A 15,566-nucleotide genomic window follows, 5' to 3' on the forward strand; every position below is an offset into this window, starting at 1 on the left:
TGATCGCAGTGAATCCCTGGTAACTAACTCCTGCTTTGACAAATAGCCATGCCCAAATCATCATGTAAAACCTTGAAACTTTGAGCATTTACCTGCTAGGGTACAGCTGATTGTTTAATCAGATTGGGATAGGTTTTGCTGCAGTAACAAATATCATTAAAAGTCTGTCCATGTGACCATGGCTCAGTACCCACCCCCAGGCCCCGTCACCACAACCCAACTCCAGAAGCCATGTCACTGGAGCCCCTGTGGTGTAGGTGGGACACAATCCTTCTGCAGCACAGGGAAAAAAGATCATGACATGGCACAGGCCAGTTCTTATTAAAGCCTCTACCACGAAATAACATGCCTCACTTCCCTTCATGTTTCATCAGCCAAAGCAAGTCATGGGACAGGCTAATGGGGGGGCGGGGCTTGGGGTCCTAACGAGAGCCTACACATTTGTAACTGGCCCCAGTGACAGCACTGATCATTTCTTAGGAAAAATTCTGGCCCTGCTTCTGTAGAGAGGCAGAATACTGTCTATTCACGTGACAGTTTTGATTGAGAATCCTTACTTTTTGCAAAAGGACACTGTGTAGTTTGCTAGGGCTGCTGAAACAAGGGAACACAAAGCAGGCGACTTCACAGAAATTTATTCTGTCACCACCCTGCAGGCCAGAAGTTCAAAATCAAGGTGTCAGCAGGGCCACACTCCCTCCAAAGCCTCTAGGGGAAGGTCCTTCCTTGCCTCTTCCAGCTTCTGGTGGCCCCGGGTGATCCTTGCCTTGTGGGACCTCGCTCCAGTCTCTGCCTCCATCTTCACGTGACCTCCTTCTTTCTCTGTGTTTGTCTAAGGACACTGACCACTGGATTAGGGCCGACCTACTCCAGTATGCCCTGATGTTCATTTGATCACATCTGCAAAGATGCTGTTTCCCACCCAATAAAGTTACATTCACAGGTGCTGGGGGCAAGGATTTCAACATACCTTTCTGAGGACCCTTCATCTCATAAGAGGTACTTAACATCTACTCAATTGGTCTTCTCCAAACACAATTATATGGTTTGGTTTTGCTTTGCTTTGTTTCTGGTGTGCTGTTCAAAGCATCTGAAAGGCCCTTAGCAACACGAGACATCCACACTGCAGTCCCCTGACCCCTCAGCAAACAGACCCATGAGCTTCTACTGCTTGAGCCGTATCAAGAGCTGGGCCGGGAAACACCGTAGCCCTGGAGGCTCACTGGAAGGATGCAGTGCACTGCTGTCTTATGTCGGCTTAAGCATTTTGGGGCTTTGGGTTTTGCTTCATTTTTAGCTGTTGTTGTTGGAGCTGAGAAAACCCTTTTCAAATGAGGTCTTAAGGATTCCCTAGCAGCCCCAGTATATAAGCCCAATAAAAGCTGAGCTTCCCTGTTTGATGTGGGTGTTGTCCCTGTGGGAGGAAATTCAAAGTACCTTCTGGTTTCTCGGTCTTCCACTCCGTGGGCAGAGTCGCAGTGTTTGTGAGTGTGGCTCACTGGCCATTTCTCCCTTTCCTGTGGCCAGAAACCAGGAGGGCCAGAGCCTACCCTCGGCTCCTCCTCTCTGTCAGCGCCCGGCTATGGATGTGGGAGCTCCTGCTCTCCAGCCTGCTGCTTCCTCTCTGGTTGCCGATGCCCCTGAGTGTATGGGGACCTGATCTCTCCTCCCAGCTCAGATCGCAGATCTGAGACTCTAGCCCTGGAGAAAGAAGAAAGAATGAGTTAGTCCAATAAAACTGTGGCTTTATTTACTTTTGAAAAAGAGAGACTTGGCCTGGCCCAGCCAATCCTCTGCACTAGGATTGGTGCAACCTTCATTGCTTGACTTCCTCCTGCCCAGCCATGGTCTTCTTTATGCGTCTCCTCCCTTGGGGGTGTCCCGGATGGGGCAATAGAGGACCCAGGCATTTGTGCTTTGTCCTGGCCCCAAATGCCATCTGATCACACCCACAGCATTCCCAAGTCTTCTCATGGCCCAGATAGAGAGCCCAGAGGCCACTCAGTAGCTCCCTTTTCCCTGGAGCAGCTCCCAGGACTGCTGGCAGGTTCCTGGGGGCTTTGCGGAACAATGTAAGAATCCCTGGTGGAGATCAGTGTTTCTCAGCATTAGATGTGGATCAGAAATGGCTGCAGAGCTTTGGAAATATACAGAGGCTGAAATCTCTCCAGTACCCGGCAGCACTACCCACGAGGGAAAGGCCCCAGGGCCTGGATTCCAGGTGACTTTGATGTCAGGCAGGGTTGAGAACCACTGACCCAAACATTCTGGGCTTTATCCCTGGGTTATATCAGATCATTTCCAGGCCTTGCAACACCTGCTTACTGTGTTTACTCTAGAAACCATGGAGTTGGTTGGGTCTCCCACTATTTTAGTCTGTGTCCACCACATGAAGGTCCACCCCACAAAAGCTTTGTTTTCTTAGACAATGAGAATTTTTGTAAATGATCATGTTTGTCTTCTGTACTGGCTGCTTGGACCCACAGGCTTAAATGAGCAGTTTAATTTTAGCAACGACACAGGTCCTGTGACTCCAACAGCTGCAGATAGCCTTTGCCTCTGACCTTGGGTTCCTCTATTTTCCTTGGTCTTATTTTTTTATTATACTTCATGGAATTACCTATCAGTACCAGGAATAGTTTAGGGGATAAAGTGGCATTTGCACTTATAAAGAACAGGCCAGGTGTGATGGCTCACACCTGTAATCCCAGCGCTTTGGGAGGCAGAGGCTAGCGGATCACTTGAAGTCAGGAGTTTGAGACCAGCCTGGTCAACAAGAGTAAAACCCTGTCTCTACTAAAAATACAAAAATGAGTTAGGCGTTGTGGTGGCTGCCTGTAATATTAATATCAGCTACTTGGGAGACTGAGGCAGGATAATTGCTTGAACCTAAGAGGCGGAGGTTGCAGTGAGCCAAGATGGAGCCACTGCACTCCAGCCTGGGTGACAGAGTGAGACTCCATTAAAAAAAAAAAAATTAGAAAGAACCAAACAGAAGTGGTGAGTCTGATGATGACGAAGCTTGTGTCTACAGCCACAGGACACCAACTGCAGGTTAAAGAGAGCTCCTCTAGCTTTAGATTTCCTCGTATGTGCCACCTCCTCCAGGAAGCCTTTCCTGCTCATCTGAACCAGATGAATCACCTCATGATAAGTGATCCTAACTCTTGTTCTCCGTTAAAATGACTCGTTCAGCCCCAGTCTTCCCCACCAGACTGTAATTTTGACACGAGCAAAAAGCATGCCTGTCTTTCTCCTGGGTGTAACCCCAGTGCCCAGCACACGGCCCACTGCAGCATAATCATCTGATAAATATTTATTGGATGAGCAAATGGAAATAGCTGCAAAACTCGACTGCTGGGTGAAATATACAAGAAATAAATATAAAGGCTCTGTGATAAGAAGGTGACTCACAGAGCGAGGAGAGAGAAAGAAAAAGAAAGGCAGGTGGGAGGGAAGAAAGGAGCAGCTGGTTGAAAAGAAGACAGAACAGGAGCTGGCAGCGTCTGAGCAGCTATTTACCCAGATCCCAGTGAAAGTCTCTACAGACTGTGTCCCATTTTATCTTCACAATACTCTTGGAAGGCGAGCCGGCTACCCCCACTTTACAGATGAGGAGACTGAAGCTTGAGGCATCTAAGCTGCCTGAAATTCATAAAGCCCAGGAGTAACTGAGTCAGATCTGAATCTGAGGGTCTGTGGCTTCAAAGCTGGGAGGCTGTCCCCTGCAGCACAGGGACAAATATCAGGATCCCAAAGTGGCCACACCTACTACTCACCCCCCGAGGGTCCCTTACACCTGCCCCATGAACAGGGTTCTCTTCGCAGAGGGTTTGCTTCTGTGGCTGGCTGGGCGAGCAAGGATCAGCGGAAAAGGAGGTGATAAGGCTTCAACGTTGGCACCCCTATTCAGTGAGAAGAATGGAGCACCCAGATTATAACAGGGCCAACTGGGGGACTGAGTAAGGAGGAAACACCTCCATTTCACCTTGCCTGTGAGCTGGGGAGGTGGTAGGGGTTGGGCAGCTGCTGCTCCCATCCCTACCCTCCCAGCCTCCATCCACATCTCCTCCCCGAACTACCTGCAGAGGAGCCAGCCAGGCTGGGCTTGAGGATGTCAGGCCAGGAATGGCCAGGGGCCCAGGGGATGTCAAGTCAGTGGGCACCAGCTGGGGCCTTGCTTCGGCAACACAGTCAGAGCTGTGTACACCAGAGCCAGCGGTGGCCCTTTTTCCAAGCTGCAGTGGCTGCCAGGCCAGAGGCTGTCCCTGTGGATTCTGGCCACCTGCAATTCTCAGTCTTCATGGTGGGAAGAAGCCTCATCTAGACACCCCAACCCAAGGAGAAGGGTAGCACCAATGTGTGCCCCTGGGACAAGAGGACTTTATTTGCCCTCACCTGGTCCTCTGATTTGGGGACTCTGGGGACCCTGGCCAACATACATGTACTCCAAAGCCTTAGCTTCCACTCTAGCCATTGGTCATCCAGTGCTTAATTCCTCATGTGAAAACAAAAATGCTAGCAAGAGTATAGAAGCCTTGGGGAAGTTGCCCAGAATAGAAAGGCTTTAAACCCCCAGAAAGCACTGAGCATTTCAAATCACTATCCTGAGTCCATTGGTGCAGAATCCTCTTTCAAGCTTTGAATTAACACTGTGTAGCTAGCACTGTTGACTCAGAAGAGTCCAAGGGTTGACCGGGGGAGAGATAGATGTGTGGGGCCTGGGATCAGAGCTCCCCAATCCTGCTTTCTGGAGCTCTTCCAACCTGGACTTCTGACTCAGGCTCTGCAGCAAATATTCTTGTTTTCACTGGTTTCCCTACATGTGAAGAATCTGAGTGGTTTGGATCCCACCCATTTAGATGGATGACTGGACTTCCAGCCCTCCTGGCCCCTTGCCAACTATGATTCGGCCATTCTTCCTACGCCAAAGGGAGCAGAGCAACAAATGATATACTGCAGTTTTTGCCTGATAGATGCAATTTACACATCAGCAAAAGCTTCCCAACAGGAAGGTCTGACATGGATGATGGTGAACAGCATTCCTTGGGTCTGGCATAGTGGCTCCTGCCTGCAATCTCAGTGCTTTTTGGGGGACCGAGGGAGGTGGATCACTTGAGCCCAGGAGTTCCAGAACAGCATGAGCAACATAGCAAGACCCTATCTCTACAAAAATAAAACAACAACAACAACAACAACAACAACAAAAAGGACAGCATTCCACTTGTTCTCAAGAGGTGTTTAAATTCTGAAGAATTTGTCATCACCTTGAGCAAAGAATGGAACCAGGGGTATCCATGGTTCTTCTGTGCCCTTGGATTCTCCAGTGACTTCATCTTTAGCTAAAATCTCACCAGAATGTGGAGGAATGGCCACTCCTGAGCAGTTTTCTCTTGGCTTCCTGAGATCATGCATTAGAGGTCTGGCTTGGTCAGAAATATTGTCCCTTCCAGAGATATGGTCAATAGGCAATAGCGAGGGAGAGAGGGGGAGAGAGGGGGAGAGAGAGAGAGAGAGAGGGGGAGAGAGAGAGAGAGAGAGAGAGAGAGAGAGAGAGAGAGAGAGAGAGAGAGAGAGAGAAGGGGGTTATTTCTATAGAGTCAGAGAGTCACATGTCCCTATTCAATTCCACACAAGGAGGCTCAGCTATAATCACCACCAACCCACTTGCTTCTCTACAAGGTAACCATGTCACAACCAGTTCCTTCCAGAGGATTCAACATCACTGCTCATCTCCTCAGACTAATCTAGAAGACTGGTCATTGGGAAGTCATCCTGAGCTGTGACCACTCTCTGGAACCCTGCACTTCCTGCTTCACATGGACTGGATGAATGTCTAGGGGCACAGCTGTTTCTGGACATCTGGTTTGTCTTCAGAATCTCAAATCTTAAAGGCCTTCTGGTCCAACCATCCAATGCATGGTGAGGCCCCTTCTGGATTGCCCCTGCTGGCAGCATCCTGGTATGTGCCTATATATTTCCAGGGAAAGCCAGAAAGATTCCGTACAATTATGTGGCCCCTGTTCCAGGGGAGCCTACAGCTTGGTCAGGGGACAGACTCTATCTTCCATCAACTCAAGGACTAAGACTCAAATAAAAACATGCAAGGTTGGGGGCCAGGCCTGGTGGCTCATGCCTGTAATCCCAGCACTTTGGGTGGCTGAAGCAGGCAGATCACCTGGGTTCAGGAGTTCAAGACCACCCTGGGCAACATGGTGAAACCCTATCTCTACCAAAAATGCAAAAAATTAGCCGGGTGTGGTGGCATGTGCCTGTGGTCCCAGCTACTCGGGAGGCTGAGATGGGAGGATCACTTGAACCTGGGAGGTGGATGTTGCAGTGAGCTGAGATTGTGCCACTGCACTCCAACTTGGATGACAAACTGAGACCCTGTCTCAAAAAAAAAAAAAAAGTGTAAGGGAATCTGAAAAGCCTCTATACTGTATGCATCCTACTATCTGACATTCTGGACAAGGCAAAACCATGAAGACAGTGAAAAAAAAAGATCAGTGGTTTTAGAGGTGGGGAGGAGGGATGGATAGGTGGAGCATAGAGGATTTTTAGGGCAGTGAAGCTTTTCCAGATGGTACTGTCATGTGGATACATGCCACACCTTTGTCCAGTACCACAGAATGTACAAAACCAAGAGTGAACCCTAAATGGAAACTATGAACTTTATGTAATAATAATGCATCAACATTGACTCATCCCTTGTAACCAACGTACCACACCAATGCACGATGCTAATAACAGGGGGTGCTGGAGTAGGAGTAAGAGGGTATACAGGAACTCTGTGTACCTTCCATTCAATTTTTCTGTAAACCTAAGACTGCTTAAATAATAAAGTCTATTAATTTTTTCTAAAGTGCAGGATGAAGAAATAAAGAGAGGGTGAAATCATTCTGGGAAGTTTCCTTGAAAGGGGTGAGTCATAAAGAGGGGGTGGGTGCAGGTGAGGAGGGGGAAGATTACAGACTGCAGGGATGAGCAAATATCATTCCCCAGCATTTCCTGAAGTTTTTCTCCCCTCCCAAAGCCCAAATCTGCCTCTTTTTCGGGCCCAGCGAGGACCCTGGAAGACAGAGATCCTAGAAAAGTAGAGGGGAAAGAAGAGAAAGAGAACATGGAGAAACCGCCAGGGAACGGAACTCTTGGTCCAGGAGGCGCAAACCACAAGTGCAATTAGTCAAAAGAGAACTTGAAATTAAAAAATGATTCCAAGCTGAGGAGGGGAGTACATAAGTTACTGCAGCCCCAAGACATTTATGAATAATACAAATGCCACGAGGTGCTGAGCCCGAGCACAGTTAATTAATATGTACAGGAGCAGAGATGCACTCGAAAAACAATAGTGCTGCTTCCCCCTCGCCAGAAGTAAAAATATTTCCAGAAAGACTGACACGTTTATTATTTTCTAACATAATTACCTTATTGTGGAGCATTTGTAATGGAACACATTAGAGACGCTAAGCACCTGCCTGGCTTTCCTTAATGCAGTTTGGTTCACCGGTGCTGGGCACTGGAGGTGGGAGGAGGCTGGCAGGGTGGCAGTGGTGGCGGGGGCATCTCCGGAGAGCTGTGCACACACATACATAGTTGATGCCCTTTCTCTCTCCTTCCCCCCCACCCCCGCTTTCCTTAAACCAAGCCAACATCCTCCCCCTTCCTCATTCCATTCCCTCCCCTGCCTGCCTTACTGCTGCCCACTTCTAGGGACCTCCGTGAGCTGGTGACAGCCCTGAGGGGCAAAGCTGAGAGATTCGGGGTGCCCCGATGACTGCTGAGAGGAAATGTCTGCAGAAGGAGGAGAAGCAGAAGCCTCCCTCTACTGGAGAAGGGAGGAGGGATGAAAGGGGACTGGCCCAGGGCTTGAACATTCGCCCCAAGACCCAGAACAGACCGGCACTTCAGCCTTTCTGCTACCCTTGTTTTGCAAGGATGTAGGGTGAGAATATTGGTCTGGGAGTCTGGGACCCTGGGTTCTAGTCCTCACTCTTCTAGCCCAGAGACCAAAAGTCACTTTGTCTCTGAACCTCCATATCCTCACCTGTAGAAGGGCACCAGTGGAGGACAGCTGGGCTGGCTGGCATCCAACGTCCCTGCTGCCCAATGTTCTGAGCACATCAGCCACTCAGCCAAGAGGCAAGCATTGTCATCCCAACCAGCCTTTTTCCTCCACAGTTAAGAATGCCTCGCCTAACAGATAGATGCCCAATTTACACTTTCCCGGGAGAGAAATGCCTGTCTTCTCCCCTCCACTCCCATTGGCTCCCTGCCGTGCCCAGCCTCCCTTCTCCTCTCATCGCCACACACAAAATGGAATCCAGAAGGCGGGCGCCCACGCTGCCATGTGCGTGGTGTGCCATCCCTGGCCACGCCCACCTGGCCAGGCTCCATCCTTGGCACCCGCCGCTGCTCAGTCTCTTCCTCTTGCTCCTCTCCCTCTCTCCACCCTTAAACACTGGCCCCCTCCAGCATTTTGCCCTTGGCCCTCCTCTCTTCCCATTTTCTGGGCCCCCTGTGGTTTGATTGCACAGATAGATTTTGTATCTGTCTTTAAAGCCCAGTCCTTGCTTCTGAGCTCCAGAATTTGTAAATACAGCTGGCAGTGGGACATCTTTATCTACTTAAGAATCACTGCGCCCAAATGGAGCCCTTTATCTTCCCCACTAAACCTGCTTCTCCTTCTATTTTCTATTTCAAGGACTGGCATTCCGCTACTCTCATAATTCAGAAATCCAAGAGACTTTCCAGAATCTCCTGTCTCCTTTATATCTCACACTCATCTGGCCACAAAACTGATCTTATGCCCAAAATAGCCCAGGACTCTCTTTTCTGTCTTCACTGACACTGTCTTCCTTTCTTGAGCAGATTCATGGAGTAGTCTTTTATCTGTACGTCCTCCCTACTGAGCTCGCACAGAGGCTGGCACTTGGGTAAATGGCAGCAAATATTTACTGAATGAATAAGCCCCATCTCATGCCATTCCATTGTCCACGTTGCTAGTGGTCCTCCTCCTAAAATCCAGAGATAATTATGTCTTTGTCTTGCTTGAAAACCTCCATAACACGCCGTGACTTCCAGGATAGTTTCACCCCATGCTGCCTAATCTTACATGGCTTGTACACCCTCCAACACCATCTCCAGCAAGCACCCATGGCAATATCAGCTCCTGTGTCTCTATTCAAAGGCCCCATCTCATGCTTTTGTGCCTTGCATGTGTTGTCCCTGTTGCCTGGAGCATCATTCATCCACCATCTGGTCAACCTCTATTGTACTCTAAGAATCACTATTCTGGTGATCTATCACTATGTAATGAATAACCCCAAACTTAGTGGCTTAAAACAATAATCATTTTATTACTGTATCTTATAGTTCTGCGCTTGACTGGGCTCAGAACTGGGCTCCGTTCTTGTTCGCAGTCTCTCATATGGTTGCAGTCAGACGGTGACTGGGCTGGAGTCATCTTGAGGACTTTCTCACTCACATGTCTGCCTGGGTCAGCGGGCACCACCTACCCATAGCCTCTTCATGTGGCTTGGGCTTCCTCCCAACATGGTGGCCATGTTGTTAGAACAAGCTTACTGAGAGAGGAAGACCAGCAGAAGCTTCTTGACCTTTTCTCACCTAACCTTGGAAGTCCTGCAGCATCACTGCTGCTATAGTCTACTCATCAAGGTTGTCACAAGGGCCTGCCCAGGTTCAAAGGAAGGGGACACTTCGCTTCTTGAGGAGAGAATGGCAAGGTTCTGAAGAGAGCATGTGGGATGGGAATATTGTTGCAGCCACTGAGGGAAAATATAATCTGCCACATATGACAGCCCCTCCTCCAGGAAGTCCTTGGATGTCCCTCTCCCTTCTCCAGGCTACTCGTGTGCCTCTTGCTAGTATTCCCCACCATATGTGCCATTGTTATTTATTTTTCAGTTTAGTTCATTGACAGCATGGGTTATCTTTTACTTATCTTTGTGCTTGGCACATAGTTGATTCTCATCAATTGCTTGCAAAGTACTCACTGAGAAAGTGAGAGACTGAGTATGACCTGCTAACCCACAGCAAGGAATGTTCTTTCCAGAGCAGGCAGTGACTTCCCAGGACAGCCACCACTCAGGCAAGGGTGGGCAGAAGCCCTGGCTGAAGCCACTCCTCAACCAGAACATACCTGGCCCTCACTGCTACCATTCAGGACACCTGTCCCATGTCAGATCTGTTACCTGCTGGCAGGTGTGCACAGGTGAAGCCCTTTGGTTCTCCCCAATACCACCTCCACCTTCTTGCTCCTGTTTTAAAATTTCCAGCAGTGGAATAAAAGGTGGCTCCATGGAAGAGGGAAGAGTGTGGGAAAGTTTGGAAGGTCGGTGGGAGGCAAAGGGAGAGGAAATCCCCTCCTTTCTCTCTTCCATCCCCCGTTGGCCCTCTGGAGCCATGGAGTGCAGAAATATCCCTTCTCATTTCCCGGCACCATTCCCCAGCTGCCTGGCCCGGATTGCTGGGCCTTTGGAACAATTGTTTGCCGAGCCATTCAGCGGGCAGCTCCCTCATGGGCACACAGCCCCGCTGCCTGACAGGCTGTGTGCAAGGGGACAGGCCTGAATGACTGTAATATGAACCATGAAAGTGGATATTAAAGGCTTTATTACAGGGTGAGGACTGCTAATTGCAACGTTCCTTTCAGGAAGCTGGAGCTGATGAGTTTAAGCAGCGGCACCCAATTATTATAACTCTGTCAGTGCAGAGCAGGGGAGAGGTAGGGGAGGGGAGGAGGCAGGCTGAAGGCACAATTACCTGAACTTTATCCAAGGCACACACCGCTGGCCTGGAATGTTAAAGGGAGATTGGTTCTGCTCTGAGCTTCCTCCCGGTCGCAGCTGTGTTGTTGTTGATTACTGATCCCCCAGCCCTTCTCTCCTGCCCTGCAGTCTTCTTGTGGAAGAGGTGGCACTTGTGTACATCAAATGACACCCAAGCCCTCCCTGGTCCCTGCTGGTGACACAGCCCCCATGCTAAGACCTAAGGTCTTCCAGGGCACCTTGGAATCAAGCTGCCGAGCCTTTCATTCTTTAGATGGGAAAGTAGACTCAGCGAAGACAGGAAGTTGCCCAGATTACCCAGTTCTTAAGCGACAGAGCAGGAGGTAACTGGAGGCTCCTTAAAATTCAGCCCCAGGTATAGGCATTGCCCGCCATGTACACGGGCTGAGTATTCGGATGTGCTCTTGGAGGAAGAAAATGCAGCCCTTGGTGGGGAGATGACTTGTAAACAGCATCATCATTCAAACTCATCATTACCATGCTCTAAGTGTATTCAGTGCTTTACATTTCACAGAGTGCCTTCAGACATTTGTGTGTTCCAGTGTCATTGAGCACCTACTGGGTGCCAGATGCTGGAGACAGAGATGACAGATGATGTTTCTGTCTGCAAGGAGCTCACAGCTTAGTGGGAAGACACACAAGCCAAACGACACTTATAATACTGAGTCGAAAATGCTAGATAGAGGTGTCCCCACACACATTACCCCCTTTAATTTAATCACATAAATTTAAGTGAGTGCACATAAAAAGCTAATACTATAAGGTGCAGTCTGCTCAGTGCCAATTGAGCAGCACAGATAGCAAAAATAGAGTTGTTCCTCAGTGGGAGAGCTCACCATTGCACACGGTGGCCAATGGTGGATTCACTAAAAAGGCAGCTCTGATGGATAGGTAAGAATTCAAAAGGCAGCAAAAAAGGATAGGAGTTGGGAGTGGTGGGGAAGAGAGCAAAGGTTCTTTTTTGCATCCAACTAGAGGGTCTGCATCTGAAATATTGACCCCTCCTTATCTCCATCCAAGAATATTAAGGTTGTCATTGTCGTGATGAAGTTAGAGCAGTGTAATGAACATGCAGGCCCCTATGCTGGGCATTCAAGGTGCCCCAGAACAATGATGAGGACCTAAGGTGTTGCGGGAAGTCAGGGACCCTGAACGCAGGGACCGGCTGAAGCCGTAGCAGAAGAGCATAAATTGTGAAGATTTCATGGACATTTATTAGTTCCCCAAATTAATACTTTTATAATTTCTTATGCCTGTATTTACTGCAATCTCTGAACATAAATTGTGAAGATTTCATGGACACTTATCACTTCCCCAATCAATACCCTTGTGATTTCCTACGCCTGTCTTTACTTTAATCTCTTAATCCCATCATCTTCTTCATAAGCTGAGGAGGATGAATGTTGCCTCAGGACCCTGTGATGATTGTGTCAACTGCACAAATTGTTTGTAGAGCGTGTGTGTTTGAACAATATGAAATCTGGGCATCTTGAAAAAAGAACAGGATAACAGCAATGTTCAGGGAACACCAGAGATAAGACTTCTGGTCGCTGGTGAGCCGGATGGAACAGAGCCATATTTCTCCTCTTTCAAAAGCAAATAGGAGAAATATCGCTGAATTCTTTTTCTCAGCAAGGAACATCCCTGAGAAAGAGAATGTGCCCTGAAGGTAGGCCTATGAACAGCCCCCTCAAGGTATGCCGTCTTTTATGGTTGAAGCCGAAGGGATGAAATAAGCCCCGGTCTCCTGTAGCGCTCCCAGGCTTGTTAGGATGAGGAAATTCCCACCTAATAAATTTTGGTCAGACAGGTTGTCTGCTATCAAACCCTGTTTCCTGATAAGATGTTATCAACGACAAAGCATGCCCGAAACTTCATTAGCAATTTTAATTTCGCCTCATCCGGTGGTCCTATGATCTCGCCCTGCCTCCATTTGCCTTGTGATATTTTATTACCTTGTGAAGTAGGTGATCTCTGTGACCCACACCCTATTTGTGCACTCCCTCCCCTTTTGAAAATCACTAATAAAAACTTGCTGGTTTTATGGCTCGGAGAACATCATGGACCCTGCCGACATGTGATGTCTCCCCCAGACACCCAGCTTTAAATTTCTCTCTCTTGTGCTCTTTCCCTTTATTTCTCAACCCAGCCGAGACACTTAGGAAATAGAAAAGAACTCATGTAACCATCGGGAGCAGGTTCTCCCGATACTAAGGTCTAGGAGTCTTTTTCCTCATCATCGTACACAGGGCATCATCATAACAGATTGTGATGAATGGGAGTAGGCAGAATCAGGGAGACCTCATCCCCTTTCCTTGGACTTGTGCATGCTCAGAATTAACCTGCCTGACTCATGTTCTTCAGCCAAAGAGTCCTGATCAACCAGGAGATGTGTCGCATGTACTGAGATGCAGGATGTGGGGGAGCCACAAATATGGGAAGGGTGGAATTAAGGGTTCTTCCTTACACATGTCAAGCTTGAGATGACCGCTAGGTAACAACATGGAGCTGGATGGATTTTGACAACAATTTTGGAGTTCAAGAACAATATAGACTGGTGATGGGATATACTTGGGTGTCCTTGGCATCTGGATGGGATATAAGATCATAAGATAGGAGGAGAATACCTGGAGAGAGAGAAAGAGAGAAAGAGATGAGGTGCACATAGGTTGCACTCTGGTGGGGGCAGATGCCAGGCAAAGAGAAGGAGGTGGGAGGAAAGACAAAGGAACATACTGCCCTGCAGGTGAAGAGAGAGATGGTCCAGGAGAGAGTGATACATGAGGTAGAGTTCTGCAGAGAGATCAAATGAGGATTGAAAAGTGGCAGCCCAATTTGTCAACATGGATGGCCCTGGTTTGGATGGCAAATTTAGAAACCAGTAGGAGTAGTTGGAAAGTGAAATGCAATAGCCCTAATCAAATAAACTCTGACCGTTACCTCACACCACACACTGTGAAATTGGCACCAAGAAGATTGTAACTTGTAATGTTAGCAATCACTTGCATTTGTGTGATTAAATTAAAGGAAGTGGTGCATGTATGCACATCTCTATCTAGCGCTTTTCACACCATGTTATAATTGTCGATCAGCTTGTGTATTTCCCACACTAAGCCATGAACTCCTTGCAGACAGAGTCAGAATCTGTCATCTTTTTATGTCCATTGCAACTTACAATGGATCAGACATAAAATCTAAAACCATAAAACTTCTGGAATAAAACATACAAGAACATTTTGTAAACTTAGGATAGGCAAAAATTTCTTAGGACACAAAAAACATGAAAAAAATTGATAAGTTATACTTTACAGAAATGTAGAAATTCCGCTATTCAAAAACACATAATAAAATGAAAAGGCAAGCCACAAACTGGGAGAAAATATTTATAACCTGCATGTCTCACCAAATAATTGTATCCAGAACATATAAAGAATTCTTACAATTTAATAAGACAAACAATTCAATGGGAAGAAAAAAGAAAATATTTAAACAAACACTTAACCAAAAAAAAAAAAGAAACATATGACAAGATTTTCAACATTATTAGTCATTAGATGTCTTAGTTCATATGGGCTGCTATAAGAGAATTCCATAGACTGGATGGCTTGTAAAAAAATATAAATGTATTTCTCATAGTTCTAGAGGTTGTGAAGTCTAAGATCAAAGCACTGGCAGGTTTGGTGTTTGCTGAGGGCTCACTTCCTGGTTCCTAGAGGGCCATCTTCTAGCTGTGTCTTCATATGGTGGTAGGAACAAGGGCACTAATCTTATTCATGAGGGCCCTACCCACCCAAATCACCTCCCAAAGGCCCCACCTCCTAGTATGATCTTGGTGATTAGGTTTCACCATATGAATTCACAAATATTCAGTCTATAGCATCAGGGGAAATGTAAATTAAAACCACAACGAGGTATCACATTATGTACCTATTAGCATAAAATTTAAAATACTATCCATACCGAGAGTTGGTGAGAAGAAGGGGCAACTTGAACTCTCACGTATGGATGGTGGCAATGTAAAGTGGTCCAATCACTTTGGGAAACAATCTGGGAGTTTCTTATAAAGCTAAGTATATACTTCACGTATGACCCAATAATTCTACTTCTACATATTTACCTAAGAGAAGTGAAAATGTGTGTTCAAGGACTTGTATGCTAATGTTCATAAGAATTTTATTTTTAAAAGCCTCAAACTAGGAACCCAGATGTCTATCAACAGGAGAATGGATAAACAAATTGTGGCATACTCATACAGTGGAACTCCAATCAGCAATAGAAGAGGATGGATTACTGATATGTGCAACAATGACATGAACCTCAAAAACATTATGCTGAGTGAAAGATACCAGACACTGAAGAGTACATACTGTATGATTCCATTTATATGACATTCTAGAAAAGGCAAAACTATCTGTGCTGACGGACAGCGGATCAAAGGTTGCCAGGGCTGCTGATGGGAGTGGGGATTGGCTATAAATAGTCATGAGGACACTTTGTGTGGTTCTGTGACTTTATTGGCACTGTAGTTAGATGAATGTATATATTTGTCAAAATTGATCAAACTGAGTACATTTTGTTATATGTAAATTGTATCTCAATAAGTTTAGTTTTTAAAAAATGGGTCCACCCTATAGTACAATACCACATGCTTTCCAAATGCATGAAAATACATGCATTCCCATATATGTGTGTGAGTGCATAGAAACATCCAGAAGGATAGAAATTAAAATGGCTGTACTATTTGCCTCTGGATAG

General features: G+C 47.0%; 1 long non-coding RNA gene across 2 annotated transcripts in view; it reads right to left on the reverse strand.

The window, feature by feature from the left end:
- LOC105469106 (uncharacterized) overlaps positions 1 to 15,566 on the reverse strand; it is a 195,125-nt gene that overhangs the window by 38,807 nt on the left and 140,752 nt on the right. For both annotated transcript variants that reach the window (XR_011615997.1, XR_011615996.1), the window contains exon 3: positions 1,438 to 1,701. This is a non-coding gene — a long non-coding RNA (uncharacterized lncRNA). The remainder of the gene's footprint in view (positions 1 to 1,437; positions 1,702 to 15,566) is intronic.

Source organism: Macaca nemestrina, chromosome 17 (genome assembly GCF_043159975.1).
Source record: "Macaca nemestrina isolate mMacNem1 chromosome 17, mMacNem.hap1, whole genome shotgun sequence".
Classification (NCBI taxonomy): Eukaryota; Metazoa; Chordata; class Mammalia; order Primates; family Cercopithecidae; genus Macaca; species Macaca nemestrina.